At 41.1% G+C, this 14,036-nt stretch overlaps 1 long non-coding RNA gene across 2 annotated transcripts in view; it reads left to right on the top strand.

Moving 5' to 3' along the window:
- Positions 1–887: 887 nt before the first annotated feature.
- Positions 888–14,036, top strand: part of LOC129147255 (uncharacterized) — a 34,985-nt gene continuing 21,836 nt past the window's right edge. The window contains exon 1 of one of the 2 annotated variants that reach the window (XR_008554630.1): positions 888–1,115. This is a non-coding gene — a long non-coding RNA (uncharacterized LOC129147255). Of the gene's footprint in view, positions 1,147–14,036 lie in introns of both variants that reach the window. The other variant, XR_008554629.1, reaches the window with a different exon arrangement.

Raw genomic sequence — 14,036 nt, 5'->3', positions numbered from 1 at the left:
GTCTGGCTGGTGTGTATTGTTGGTGTATGATGCAAGCAGGAAGCCATTTTTCTTAACGAATCTCTACATTTACAAAAACCTAGTATGTATGTTAACGTAACAACAACAACATCCAAACCTGTACAGAATTTTTGTGAGTTTAGTTGAACCAAACTGTCAACAATTGCCAGGAAGCAGAATCTCAATGCTCCAGAGAATGGCAGTTTTTCACCTTGTTTTATAAATTACCATCAAAGGAGGAGATGTAATTGGGTTACATGAAATCCATTGGTGACAGATTAGGGAGGTGGGAGGAGAAAGCAAAGCAGTGGGGGCGGGGGGACCTCTGGGATTGGCTAAAAAATAAAATGATAGACATATACTTCTTTCACTTAGGTGGGTACAGGATATTTAACAGTGAACAATTAGCATGATAACAATAACAATGAAGGAATTTATGGTCTGGTCCTGGTGCATTTGGTTGTACCTTGAGGGATGCGGAAAAAGGGAAGTTACAAGTTACCCTGACCTTTCACAGGTTCATTATCTTAGATGCAAAAAGACAGTAGGCTCAGTAAAGATTGTAGTTGATCTTATCAAGGAATATACTGGCCTAGGACATGACTACCCACTATAAACTGCTTTTTACTGAAATGTTTTTAATCTCAGACCATCCTTTGTGGTTACTTTAGGTCTCTTGAGTTTGCAAGGCCGCCATAGGCCTTCCCTGAGTTAGTCAGGTTAACATGTGGCCCTTTCTTCGTCCATATGTATGAAGATGAGGATGCAGAAGAGGAGAAAGGCAACCGATGAAGGACAGTTGAGAAGGTGTGGGCACAGTGAGAAGATGGGAACGGTCTATGAGCCACCTGCTAACTTGCTTTCATGTGTTTACATTTCAGATCCTGGAACACCAATGCTGGATGCCTTGAGACATGTTTGTTGCTATTTCTGGCAGCACATTTACAAATTAGAAAATTACAAATGCAAACCTCAGCCCCAGAGGCCCGGTGCAAATGAGGTAACAGCTCATGGACTCCCAGGGCTCATCTCCCCATTAGCCCGTGTGAAAACAGAGGTGACTCACTGGGAAGTTGGAGCTGCAGCCAGAAGCCTACCGGAAGCCGAAAGAGGAGGTAAGAGAAGGTGGATTCCTCCTGAGACCAGGTAAGCACACAGTTCTCTGCAAATACACAGAGCATCGAGACAGATAGAAATTCCTTCCCTGTTCCGAGAGCACAAGGTTGGAATAGCAACGATGAGCCTGGGAGGAAAGGACTTTTTTTTTCAAAGTTATAAAGACAGAAAGATATAGTTATTTTTAAATAAATGCAAAAAATAAAACAAGAACTTGATCATGATGACAAAATTATATTTTGGGATACAAATCTACCCTTTCCCATTCTAAGTTTTGAGATCGTACTATAAATATTCTTCAGCATCTTCCTTCCCCCACATAATTGTGTATAGTGGGTACCTTCCCCGTTCAGTGCTTCCTTATCGGTTCCACTTCATGGTTTTCAATGATTGTAGAGCACCTCGCTACATGTTTTATTTAAGTGATTACCGCCCCATTGGAAGTCCGTTAGGCTGCTTCCACTCTTTTTGATGTTAAAAATGTAGCTGCAATAACAATTCTTACACATGTATATCTTAAGACTCTCATGCTGGTACTTCAATGATGTAAAGGAAACTTCTATAGTATAAAATTATCTAAGTGGAATTGCAAGGACATAGGTTATGCACATTTTAAATGTTGATAAAACTTTGAAAATTCCTCTAGCAATTTACACTTCCAGGAGCCTATAGCGTGCCCATGTCTATACTCTCTTGTCTACCTAGGATGTTTTTAATGTCTTAACTTCATACGTGTAAAGACTATTTCTTTGTTTCCATTTTTATTTTAAAAATATTAATGAATTGAAGCGTGTTTTTGTTTAAAAGCATTTGCATTTTGTGAATTTTCTTAATATTGTTACTATTTCATTGCTTTTAAATTTTTTCATTGAATTGTGATATATATGTATATTTTTACACTTTTTTTCTTTATTGTTGAAAGTATTACCAATGTCCCCTTTGTTTGTTTGTTTGTTTGTTTTTCCCAATGACCCTCTCCACCTCACAGCTGCCCCTCCTAGGCCTTCACCACCCTATTGTCTGTGTCCAGGGGATGTACATATATGCACATAAGTTCCCTGGTTAATCAGTCCCCTCCCACCACCCCACCCCCACCTTCCCTCTGAAATTCCTCAGTCTGTTCCATACTGCTATGTCTTTGGATCTATTTTGTTTAACAGTTTATTTTGTTCATTAGATTCCATATATGAGTGAGATCATGTGACACTTATATTTCACATGATGAATAACTAGTTCATGTGACACTTATATTTCACTAATGAATAACTAGTTTATTTCATTAGCATAATACTCTCCAGGTCCATCCAGGCTGTTGCAAATGGTAAGAGTTCTTTCTTTTTTACAGCTGTATTGTATTCCCTGGTGTAAATGTACCACATCTTTTTTATCCACTCATCTACTGATGGGCACTTGGGCTGTTTCCAAATCTTAGCTATTATAAATTGCGCTGCTATGAACATAGGGGTGCATACATTCTTTCTGATTGGTGTTTTTGGTTTCTTATGATATATTCCTAGAAGTGGGATCACTGCATCAAATGGGAGTTCCATTTTTAATTTTTTGAGAGAACTTTATTCTGTTTTCCACAGTAACTACACTAGTCTGCATTCCCACCAGCAGTGTACGAGGGTTCCCTTTTCTCACATCCTGGCCAACACGTAGTTTGTTGACTTGTTGATGCTAGCCATTCTGACAGGTGTGAGGTGATACCTCATTGCCATTTTTATTTGCATCTCTAGGATGATTAGTGACTTTGAGCATTTTTTTCATATGTCTGTTGGCCTTCTGTATGTCCACTTTGGAGAAGTGTCTATTTAGATCCTGTGCCCATTTTTTAATTGGATTGTTTGTCTTTTTGTTAAGTTGTGTGAGTTCCTTATATATTATGAAAATTAACCCTTTATCAGATGTATCATTGGCAAATATGTTCTCCCATACAGTGGGCTCTCTTTTCATTTTGTTGATGGTTTCTTTTGCTGGGCAGAAACTTTTCATTTTGCTGTGGTCCCATTTGTTTACTTTCTCCTTAGTTTCCTTTGCTCTAGGAGATGTATCAGTAAACATATTGCTATGAGAGATGTCTGAGCTTTTTGCTGCCTATGGTTTCTTCTAAGATTTTTATGGTTTCACGACTTTTAACCATTTAAGTCTTTTAACCCATTTTGAGTTTATTCTTGTGTATGGTGTAAGTTGGTGACAAGTTTCATTTTTTGCATGTACCTGTCCAATTTCTCCAACACCATTTATTGAAGAGACTGTCTTTACTCCATGGAATGCTCTTGCCTCCTTTGTCAAATATTCAAGCTTTTAACTTTGGTTCTCAAATACATCTCAAATGTATCAGAAACATTATTATGGTATATTATATCAAGCAGAAGTTGTGAATTTTTAAGTAGCTATATTGTTTCCTCCTTTATCTATGGCTTTAGGAGTTTTTATATAGGAAGGCCTTGCCCAGTCCTATGATATATAACTATTCTAATTCATTTGTCTTATAATATTCATAGTCTTTTCAATATTTTTATTGTGGTCAAAATACACATAACGTAACCATTTTAATTATCTTAAAGTGTCCAAATTCAATGGCATTTACTACATTCACAATGTTGTAACCATCACCGCCATCTAATTGTAGAATACTTTCACCACTTCAGAAGGAAACCCAGTATCCACTTAGTAGTCACTCTTCATTCCCCTGTCCTCTGGCAACTACTGTATGCATTCTGTGTCCATGGGTTTGCCAGTTCTGGATATTGCATATAAATACAATCAGACAATAGGTACCCTCTTGTATATGGCTTCTTTTAGTTTGTATAATGCTTTCAAGGTTCATTTATGTTGTAGCATGTATCAGTACTTTATTTTTTATGGCTAAATAACATTCCATTGACTGAAATATATCACATTTTATTTATCCATTCATAAGTTGAAAGATTTTGGGTTGTTCCCATGTTTTGGCTATTGTAACTAGTGCTTCTATGAAAAACCGCGACAAATTTTGGTTGAACTCCTGTTTTCAGTTCTTTTGTGTATATACGAATGTAACAGACCAAAAGGGAGGGCAGGGGCACCCTCTCTCTGTTTTGAAGGGGTCAGACAGCAGGGAAGACACGTCCTTGTTAATTGTGTGAGCTCATTACAAGATGCTTTTTTACCCTGTATCTTGCTAATACATGATTCATATAGTTCCTAGTTTTCTTGAATCATTCAAGTAGGAAGCAATTGTTAGAATGAATGGTGCAGGGAAATGGAAAGAAATCCTTCTTATAATGAGTCAGTGTTAAGAGAATCTATCAGTGGTTTGAAGGACCAGGAAGTGGTATGACACAGGATAGTGTCAATTTCAGAAACCATGCATCATCAGGATAATGAGTCCTACATGCTTTCTCCGAGCTATGACAAGCTATTCATACTAATCACCCTCCCGAGGAGCAAGTTAGATGATTGGTGGATTAGCATCAGAAATTAATTATATGCCCACCTTCCCATATACAACCTAATTTTAAAAGGTTCCAATTTCTGAAGGAAAAATGAGATGGCTATAAGTTAGCATAGTCAGGGAGTCAAGTCCAGAATCAGAAGCCTCCTATGAAAAGACCACATCAGCAATAGGGAGCATTATTAGAAAAGTTACATCTCTTAGTCCTGAAGGGAAATATTATTATCAAAATGTAAAGCTATTTTTAGGGTGCTCTACCCCAGTGCCAAGATGCTGTCTGTATAAGTGCCTCTGTCGGAGGCTGAGCAACAAAGAAGGCTGATGGAACACAAGAGGCCCAGTCCTGGAAGCAATCCACGAAGCTGAGCTCTGGCCAGCAGGTGCTCGGAGAAATTGGGAGCCAAATCCTGGGAGAGCACAGGTTGCAAAGGAGCCTATTTCCTGGAGCTGGAGTTTTCATGATGGAGAGATTGTCACAGGACCGCTTAGAGCCGCATCCCCTGGTGCTCATCTGCATAAAGCATGTCTTTATTTCTCCACTGAATCAAGTGACTCAACTTCTTCCACGGTGGAAGCTACTCAGGAAAGAAAACAAAGAGACGCCTTCTGTGAGGTGAGCCACAGACCAACAGAGGCCCTGATGTGGAAATCCTGGATCCTGGTTTTCCAGACTAGGAGGCAAGGTGTGGGTTTACCTCTCTCTTCATGCTTCCCAAGACCTTGCCTAGCTTCCAGGACAAGGTGACACCAGCATCCCTCAACTCAGACAATCCCTCCTTGATCTGCCATCTGGGGAAGCGGGGTAGGTAGGGAGGGAGGTGGCCTGGAACATATGCAAAGGGGCTGTGATAAGAAAGGGGGCTCAGCTCTGGTATTTGAAAGGTTGAGGGGTTCAATGCAAAGGATTAGAAACGGATGAAAAGGCCTTGGAAACGGGCCTGTCCTGTGTCCTGCCAGGAGAGATTCATGGCAAGCTGCCTAGCCATCTCCTATTCACCTGTGTCTGGTGGGTCTCGGGAGTTGGCAGTAAAGACTAGAGCAGTTTGAAAATCAAAGCCCAGCCATGTTTTACGCTTGTTGTTGGCTGTAACTCATCAGTGGGTATTTTCTTAGAACCAATGAAAAGCATTCACTGACTGGCCTCCAGACCCAGGACATAGGGAGGATGGAGGCATTTGTTGTAACGAACTCCATTGTTTGAAGATGCTAGCCCAGCACAGCCAGCAGCCACAGGGCTCGGAGTACCCAGATGTGGTACTCATTTGGTCCCTCGTGCAGAAACCTCCTCAAAGAGAAATCATAAGTGAAGGAAACCTAACAAGGCCCTGCCTTTTCTCAAGGATCATCACCCATGTGCCCACCTCCCGGATTAGATCCTGAGAATTTTTATTTTCAAGATTCCCTGATATACGAAGAGTAGAAGGATAGAAAAAGAAAGTCGCAAGCAAGGGTGATATTCTCTGTCTCCATGAATGAAATGTGAGCATCGTCCAGTTGAAGTGCATGGCTCTTTTTATTACTTTTATTTTTAAATTGATTTCAGAGAGGAAGGGAGAGGGAGAGAGAAAGAGAGAAAGATCAATGATGAGAGAGGATCATTGATTGGCTGCCTCCTGCATGCCCCCTACTGGGGATCGAGCCCGCAATTTGGGCATGTGCCCTTGACCGGAATCGAACCCAGGACCCTTCAGTCTGCAGGCCAATGCTCTATCCACTGAGACAAACCAGCTAGGGCAAGTGCATGGCTCTTGATCATTAAGAGAAAAGTCTAGAAAACTTTTTCCTTTCAAAGTCAAGAACTTGTAAAAGCATTTGAATTGTGATTAACTGCAGAAATTCTCCATTCCATAGTCCCTGTGCCCCCATCTCTTGGTAAGGAATAAGAAGGAAAACTAAATACGTGTGTGGATAGACCATCGTCTGGGTAGGTGAGCATCAAATCATATACTATCTCCTAAACTTTTCAGAGAGCAGTTCATTCATTAGTCACTCAACAGCTGTTTATAAATCACTGAATAAGAGATTTTATTCTCTGCAAATCTCCAGTGAGTCTACTAGCAACTGGTTCAGGTGCTGAGGATTCAACAGAAAATAAAACAGCAAAATTCTTGCTCTCTGTTGATGAAAAAGTGCAGACGCTGTAGATTATTTTAAAATATCCCTGGCCGACAGGAAAAAGAGGAAAATCGTATCTTACATCTCACAGGAGGTGTATCAATTTGAAGCAATGCCCCCAAATCTCTCAAGGATTCCTGCCATCCATCAGAGATTAATAGCAAACATGGTTAAAACACATATTTGGAAGTATTACCTTGTCTTTGGAGAATTTAAAGAGGGAACTTCGTGGAGAGATCAAACCTAAGGGTATCTTCTGATAAATGTCAGTTTTAATTGCATGTTAGGGACATGGTGACCAAAACAGGGATGAGCATAATATTGGCACATTCCAGGCGGCCTCCTTCTGAGAATATGGTGGGTACGAGGTAACGATTATAAAGCTTATTCCAGGAGAGCTGAGCCGTTCGTGCTCTAAGTGTGAGTTATGATGTTAATATCAGGGTGCCCTTAACCAAGCAGAGGAAGATTCCAGAGCAATAAGAATCAAAGCCTTCACGGCACACCCAGCTCCTCAATCAGGTTCCTCAACCTTTGAAGACGTTACTGTTGAGACAGCCATTGACTGGTGTGCATTACCTTGGTGGACCTGCTATATCACCCCTCATCTTAGCCTTAGCGGACCTAGCGAATTCCACTGTACATACAGGAGGGAACACTGGAGGACTAAAGATGAAGCTACAGTGAGACAAGAAGAGAAGAGGAGGCACACAGTGTTCAGTAGCAGGAGCATGTCAGAGAGTGAGACAGAGTATTCCACGCACAAATTTAAATTCCTGGCCCTAACATGGACAATCGCGGGCCTCCTGAATGTGTGTTTACTGTGACCAGCAACATCCCCTGTATGTATGACTGCCAACCAAGATACCAGGGGACAGGGGCAGGTGGACACAATCACTGTTTAAATGTGGTTCAGCAGCAGAATATTAGATATATTTCAGCAACAAAAATGTTCCTTTCTGCTAGGCCTATGCTTAGGTCCATAAGCTGTTCTTAGTGATTTGGGATATTCAAGGTATGGGTCAGATCCTCAGAGAAAGAGGGTGGAGAGTGAGGCTGCTCCAAAATTTGTGCCTATTCTCCTTTGTCAAAGATCAGTTGACTGCATTTGTGTGGGTCTATTTCTGGTCTCTCTGTTCTGTCACATTGATCTATGTATCTATTCTTTCCCCAACCCCATGCTCTCTTGATTACTGTAGCTTTAGAGTAAGCCTTAAAGTTGAGTACTCTGAGTCCTCCAACTTTGTTCCTCTCTTTTGGTTCGTCTTGGCTATTCTAGGTATTTTGAAACCTCAGAATCCATTTCCAATATGTGAAAAATAGATTACTGCATTTTGATTGGGATTGCATTGAATCTATGGATCAGTTGGAAAGAATTGGATTGTTCTAGTTTTCCATATCTAAATTCTGTACCTACTTTGTTATATTTATGGATTTTTTTATTTTTTGGTGCTTGGTAAATGGTACATTTTCCAATATCAAATCCCAACTGTTCATTGCTGATATATAGCAAAGCAATTGATTTTTGTGCATTAACTGTGTATCTTGCTATGTAGCTATAGATGCTTACTAGTTCTAGAAGTTTTTATATTGATTCTTTAGAATTATCTATAAATATACAATAATCTCTTCTGGAAAGTATTTTATTCCTTCATTTCCAACATTAAAAAAAATTTTTTTTGCACTAGCTAGTACTTTTAGTAAAATGTTGAAAAAGTGTAGTGAGAGAGGACATGCATCAATCTTAGGGAGAAAGCATTGAGTTTCTCACCATTGTGTTACTTTAGCTGTAGATTTTATGCAGATGTTCTTTATCAAGGAAATTTATTCTATTTCTTGTTTTCTGAGTGTTTTTTAAGACATGTTGATTTTGTTAAATGCTTTTTTCTGTGTCAATTCATAAATCATATGTTATTTATTTTTATCTTGTTGGTGTGGTGATTATATGAACTGACTTTCGAATGTCCAACCAGCCTTGCATACCTGGAGTAAATCCTACCTGGTTGTGGTGTATAATACTTTCTATATATTGTTGGATTTTATTTGTTTATATTCTGTTGAGAATATTATAAGGACACTAATCCCATTCATTAGGGAGCCACACTTATGACCTAATCACCTCCCAAAGACTCCACCTCCTAATACCCTGACCTTGGGGGTTAGGGCTTTAACATATTAATTTGGGGAGGGGGGCACAAACATTCAGCCCATAGCACCTTATTAAACATTGATTTAATTTCTTTAATTGAAATAGTCTGGTTCAGATGATCCTATTTTCTTTGTGTGAGTTTTGGTAGTTGTGTCTTTCAAGAAATTGATCCAAGTCCTCTACATTATCAAATTTAGTGGACATGAGTTGTTAATAATATTTCTACATAATCCTTTTAATGTCCAGAACATCAATAGTGATGGCCCCTCTTTTATTTCTGATATTAGTAATTTGTTTCTTCTCTCTTTTTCCTTGGTTAGCCTAGACAGAATTTCATCAAATTTATTGATCTTTTCAAAGAGCCAGCCTTTAGTTTCATTGATTTTTCTCTCTGTATTGCTTTTATTAAAAGTAATTCTTTTAAAATAGTAAAACACATACACATAAAAACCTTCCAAATAAGCTATTGATTGACAAGAAAATTACTAAACTAGGGACTATTAGAAAGATAAACCAGTTAGTGCAGTACATATTGAACCCCATGAAATGAGACAGTACTCAATCACTTAAGCCTAACATCATTGATGCAATAAGAAGTAAGGTTGTAAATAAGGCAGTTTATTGAAGAATGTAGAACATGGATGAAAAAACTAACCTAAGAAAACTGAAGGACAGAACTCAGTTGGAACTTAAGCATTAGAGACCAGTGGGGTCATGAGAGAGTCCTGGGTTTAAACATGTTAATTTTGCTGGTGGGAAAAGTGAAGTTAAGAGGAAGCTGCTTGATCAGTGGTAACAATATAGTCAGTGTTTCTATTTATTTGAATTCATATAGGAGATACCCTGAGTCTTCAGCTACATTCCCACTAGGAAAAGAGTGGAAGTAAATTTGATGCAGGCAGGAAAGTAGTCAACCTATATGAACCTTTGGTACGGTTGGCCATTGAGGGGAGGGGAGAGAAGAGACAGAGCTGTAAGCCTAATAAATAGCACCTAAAGAGATATTGTGAACCAAGGTTGCTACAAGTTGATGTTAATTTCCAGTGGAGTCAGGAAGTTAGCATTTGTACAAATCTGTGTTATCAGCAAAACTCCTCCAGAACATACAGCCATGAGGAGTATGATTGGATCCAAATGCTCTGAGGTATGAAAATGGACCAGCAATAAATTCACATGCAATCTGGCAGGCAATACACATAAATGAAAATGGCATATGTTAGTGATAGGGTGTGATGGTACTCTGACAAAGTGATGAGTTATATTCCTTTGTAAGAATCTAGTTAACAACCAAGCAGTGTGAAGCTCTTATTTGACATGCACTTGAGTTCATCTCAGTGTCATTGGGTACTCAGCTTTCAGCAGCTATACCAAGCCCAGACTTCACCCATCGATGGACTGAAGCTGATGATGTAACTGCTGTCCTGGCGAGAATTGGCTGGAAATGATTGGAACCAACCATGTGGAAGGAAAAAAATTATTGATTCCAGTTCAAAGAGACTGGAGATAATAGTCTGACAGCTGATGCCTGGTTCCCTGTTGCCAGAGCCAAGTCCAATCTGGCAGGTTGGCAGCCAGGGGAATCAGTCCAAGTTCAGAGCCACAAACCAGAGAGAGCAGCTGTGTTGTTGCCAAGGCATTGCCAGAGAAGCCAGAGTTGGTCCCCATCAAAAAGGCAGAAACAAGGGGCTACATCCCAAGGCCAATAAGAGAATAATAGCATTGGTTTTCAGATCCAAAAGATTTTTTAAAAAATCATTAAATGTATTGGGGTGACATTGGTTAATAAAATTATATGTTTCAAGTATACAATACACATCATTTGTATATTGCTCTGTGTTCACCAGTCCCAAGGCAAATCATCTGTCACCATATATTTGAACCCCGTTACTCTTTACTACACTCCTCTCCCCTTCCCTCTGGGAATGATCATACTGTTGTCTGTGTCTATGAGTTTTTGTGTTTAATTTTGATTGTGTGTCTATGAGTGTTTGGTTTTCCAAAAGGTGATTTTTAAGCCCATGTTCATCAGTTCAGCAAGAGGTCAACATTAGCAGAAAATTTTAAGAAAAGGAGTCCACGGTAGGCTATAGTGAGAGCGCTCAGGGTAAAATCTGAATTACCACCAATTGGAGAGAGCTTTGTTTTTCATTAGATGCTGGCTGTGTAATGCCGAATTTATTCTTTTATTCAACAAACATTTATTCAGTGATCACTGTGTGCTAGGCACTGAGCTAAGTTCAAGAGATGTAAGTGTGAATGAGACAGGGCCCTTCCTTCACAACATCAAGTCTGTTAGGAGAAACGGCGAAGAGATTTGCAATCGCAGTGTTGTGTAATACTGTGAGAAAGCAGAAGGCGTTGTGGGAAACCTGGGTAAGGTACCAAAGCTTTTCTTGGGTGGTCAAGGGAGGAACCAATCTCTTAGCCGAAAGCAAAATGACAAATAGGAGTCAGTTTGGGGGGATGGGGTTGGAAGTGCTCTTCAAGGCAAAGGGGAAGCCTATGTGAGAGTCAGGCACGCTCAAGGAAGACCATGGCATGCACTGAGCTGTGCATGTGTGTGCATCCTGTGTGTGTGTGTGTGTGTGTGTGTGTGTGTGTGTGTGTAGGGAGCAAACATTGAGAGATGAAAGTGGAGAGGTGTTCAGGGACCAGATGCCCAATGACCCTGTATGCGACGTTCAGTCCTTGTCCCAAGAATAATGAATAACCCGTGGGCCTCAGCATGTTTATTAGTCAGGATGTTTTTCCGTTGCAAGTTACAATAACCCAACCGAGAATGCTTGGCTCACATAACTGCTCGGGCAGCTGAATAGAGAGGCTTAGCTGAAATCCAGTCACCACAAGGCCACATGGCTCTTCTTACTTCCCCTCTGCCTATTGGGTTCCTTCTCTTCCTTGGCAGACACATGTCTTCACATGGTGGAGACAGGCGCACTAAAGCTCCACCCTCACAGCTATGAAAACCTACGCAATGAAGGAGGAGAATGTGGTGGGCAGAATTCAAACATGTTATTAGATCATTCGGTACAGCACAGTTGACCTTAAGATAAGGAGATTCAAGCAGGCCTGCTCTAATTACATGAGCTCTTCAAAAGCAGAACATTTGAGCACATGGTTTCACTTATGTGTGGAATCTAACACACAAAATAGAAACAGACTCATAGTTACAGATAACGGACCAATAGCTCTCAGCATGGAAGAGGGTTGGGGGGCTGGGTGAAAGGTGAAGGGATTAAGCGAAAAAAAACACAAAAAAGCAATGTATAGACACAGACAACAGTATAGTGATTAGTGGAGAGAAAGGGGGTGATGGAGGTAGAAGAGGGTAATAGAGGTATAAATGATGATGGATGATGACTTTGGGTGGTGAACATACAATATAATATACAGACAATATATTATAAAATTATACACCTAAACCCATATAACTTTATTAACCAATGTCACCCCCATAGATTCAATAAGTTTTTTTAAAGCAGAACATTTTCTCCAGATGTTGGCAGAAGTGGAAGTAAGAGATTCAAAGAAGGCGAAGGAAGGAACTGACGCACTCTTTCTGGTTTGGAGATGGAAGGTACATTGTGACCAGGAAAGTGAGTAGCCTCTGGGAACCCAGAGCAGCCCTTAGCTGATGACCAGCAAGCAATCTGGGAACACAGTCCTACAACTCTGAGGACTCAATTCTGCAAACACGGTCTTGAAAGTAAATTTTCCCCAGATCCTCCAGTGGGAAGCTCAGAACTGCCAACACCTTGATTTCAGCCTTGTGATTTCAGCTTCTTCAGTCCAGGCAGAGAACTGAGCTGTGCTGTGCAGCCTTCTCACCTCCAGAGCGTGAGCTAATAAATCATCACTGTTTCAGCCACTAGGGCTGTGGTAGTTTGTTACACAGCCATAGAAAATTAACTCAGCGAGCCTTTGCCTCTTGAATCCTGCTTATGCCTTATAGCTCCAGTTAGCTCTCAGAAAAGTGCTGGGATTGGCTCAGCTTGTGGCATATGCCTAAATCTGAGCCCCCCACTACAGCCAGAGTAAAGTGGGGTTCTCTGATTGGCCCAGACAGGCCATAAACCCACCTCTTGACCAGTCAGTTGAGTCATAACAGGTAAGACAATTTATAAATAGTAACCCTCATAGGGAACATTGCCAAAAATGTCACCGAGGCAGAGGATGAGCACGTGGGCAGATGCTGTTTACAGAAGGCGGAAGAATGTATGTTACAGCAGGGAGAAACACATTTAGCATGACAATGGAGAACAAGCATCCTGGCTGAGGAGTGGGAAAGGATTAGACATGGACACACTGGAGACAGGGGATCAAGGTGAAGACCGTTGCCCTAATCTCACGGAGAGATGATTGCCACCTGAGCCTGAGTAGTGGCAGCGGGAAGTAACACACCACCTAGCCTTGGGGCTGGCACACACTAGACGCTAAATAATTTGTTGGGTAAATAAACGAATGGATGAGTGAGCATGAATGAATGAGTGGGCACGGGTGTAAATGGAAATGGATTCTAGAGGTATTTAAGAGAGCTCACCAACGTCGGATCAAAGCACAAAGAAAATTATCTTTTAAAGGTTGTTTTTGAGCTGTACAAACTGCGTCTCCAGAGCCACAGACCCCGAGGCTTCTGCCACAGAGCAGGCGCGCCAGGCCCTGCGCATTAGAATGCTTAATGCCCGCATGCCTCGCTGGGGCCTGATTACATAACACCCTGCATGCCTTCAATCTGCCTTTGCAGACCTCGTGCTGTTATTTATGAATCACTGCGCGCTGACATAACTTTGCATTTCCTCCTTTGCCATATGTCTCCTGTCCCTTGCCATCACTGCTCATCACCAAGGTAACCCCCTCTTGCTTCCTTCCCATTCATTTGCATGACTAAGATGCCCTGCCAATCAAAGGAGACCCCCTGGTCCTGGGTTGCCTGCCATAGCTGCCTCCCCTGAAAGCCTCTCCTGGGCGGTGACCTTGTTTCACTCTGCTGTTTTCCACTTCGTTAACTCCAAAAATATCCTCCCATGGGCAAAGCCATTGCTCTCCTTTAACCCTCGGCCACCTGGCCACATGCTCAGATGAAGGCCCTATGGAGTAGCCAGAATTGGAGGTGGAGAGTTGAACCATTCGATGAGGATGAGGAGGCATCAGTTACTCTGGGTAAATTATTTGGCCTCTGCTGCTCAAGGTTGCTGAAGTCTGGCGCTGGGCTGTCTT

Source organism: Eptesicus fuscus, chromosome 19 (assembly GCF_027574615.1).
Source record: "Eptesicus fuscus isolate TK198812 chromosome 19, DD_ASM_mEF_20220401, whole genome shotgun sequence".
NCBI lineage: Eukaryota > Metazoa > Chordata > Mammalia > Chiroptera > Vespertilionidae > Eptesicus > Eptesicus fuscus.
Note: the sequence above shows the minus strand (reverse complement) of the source record. Positions and strands in the feature narration are given on the sequence as shown.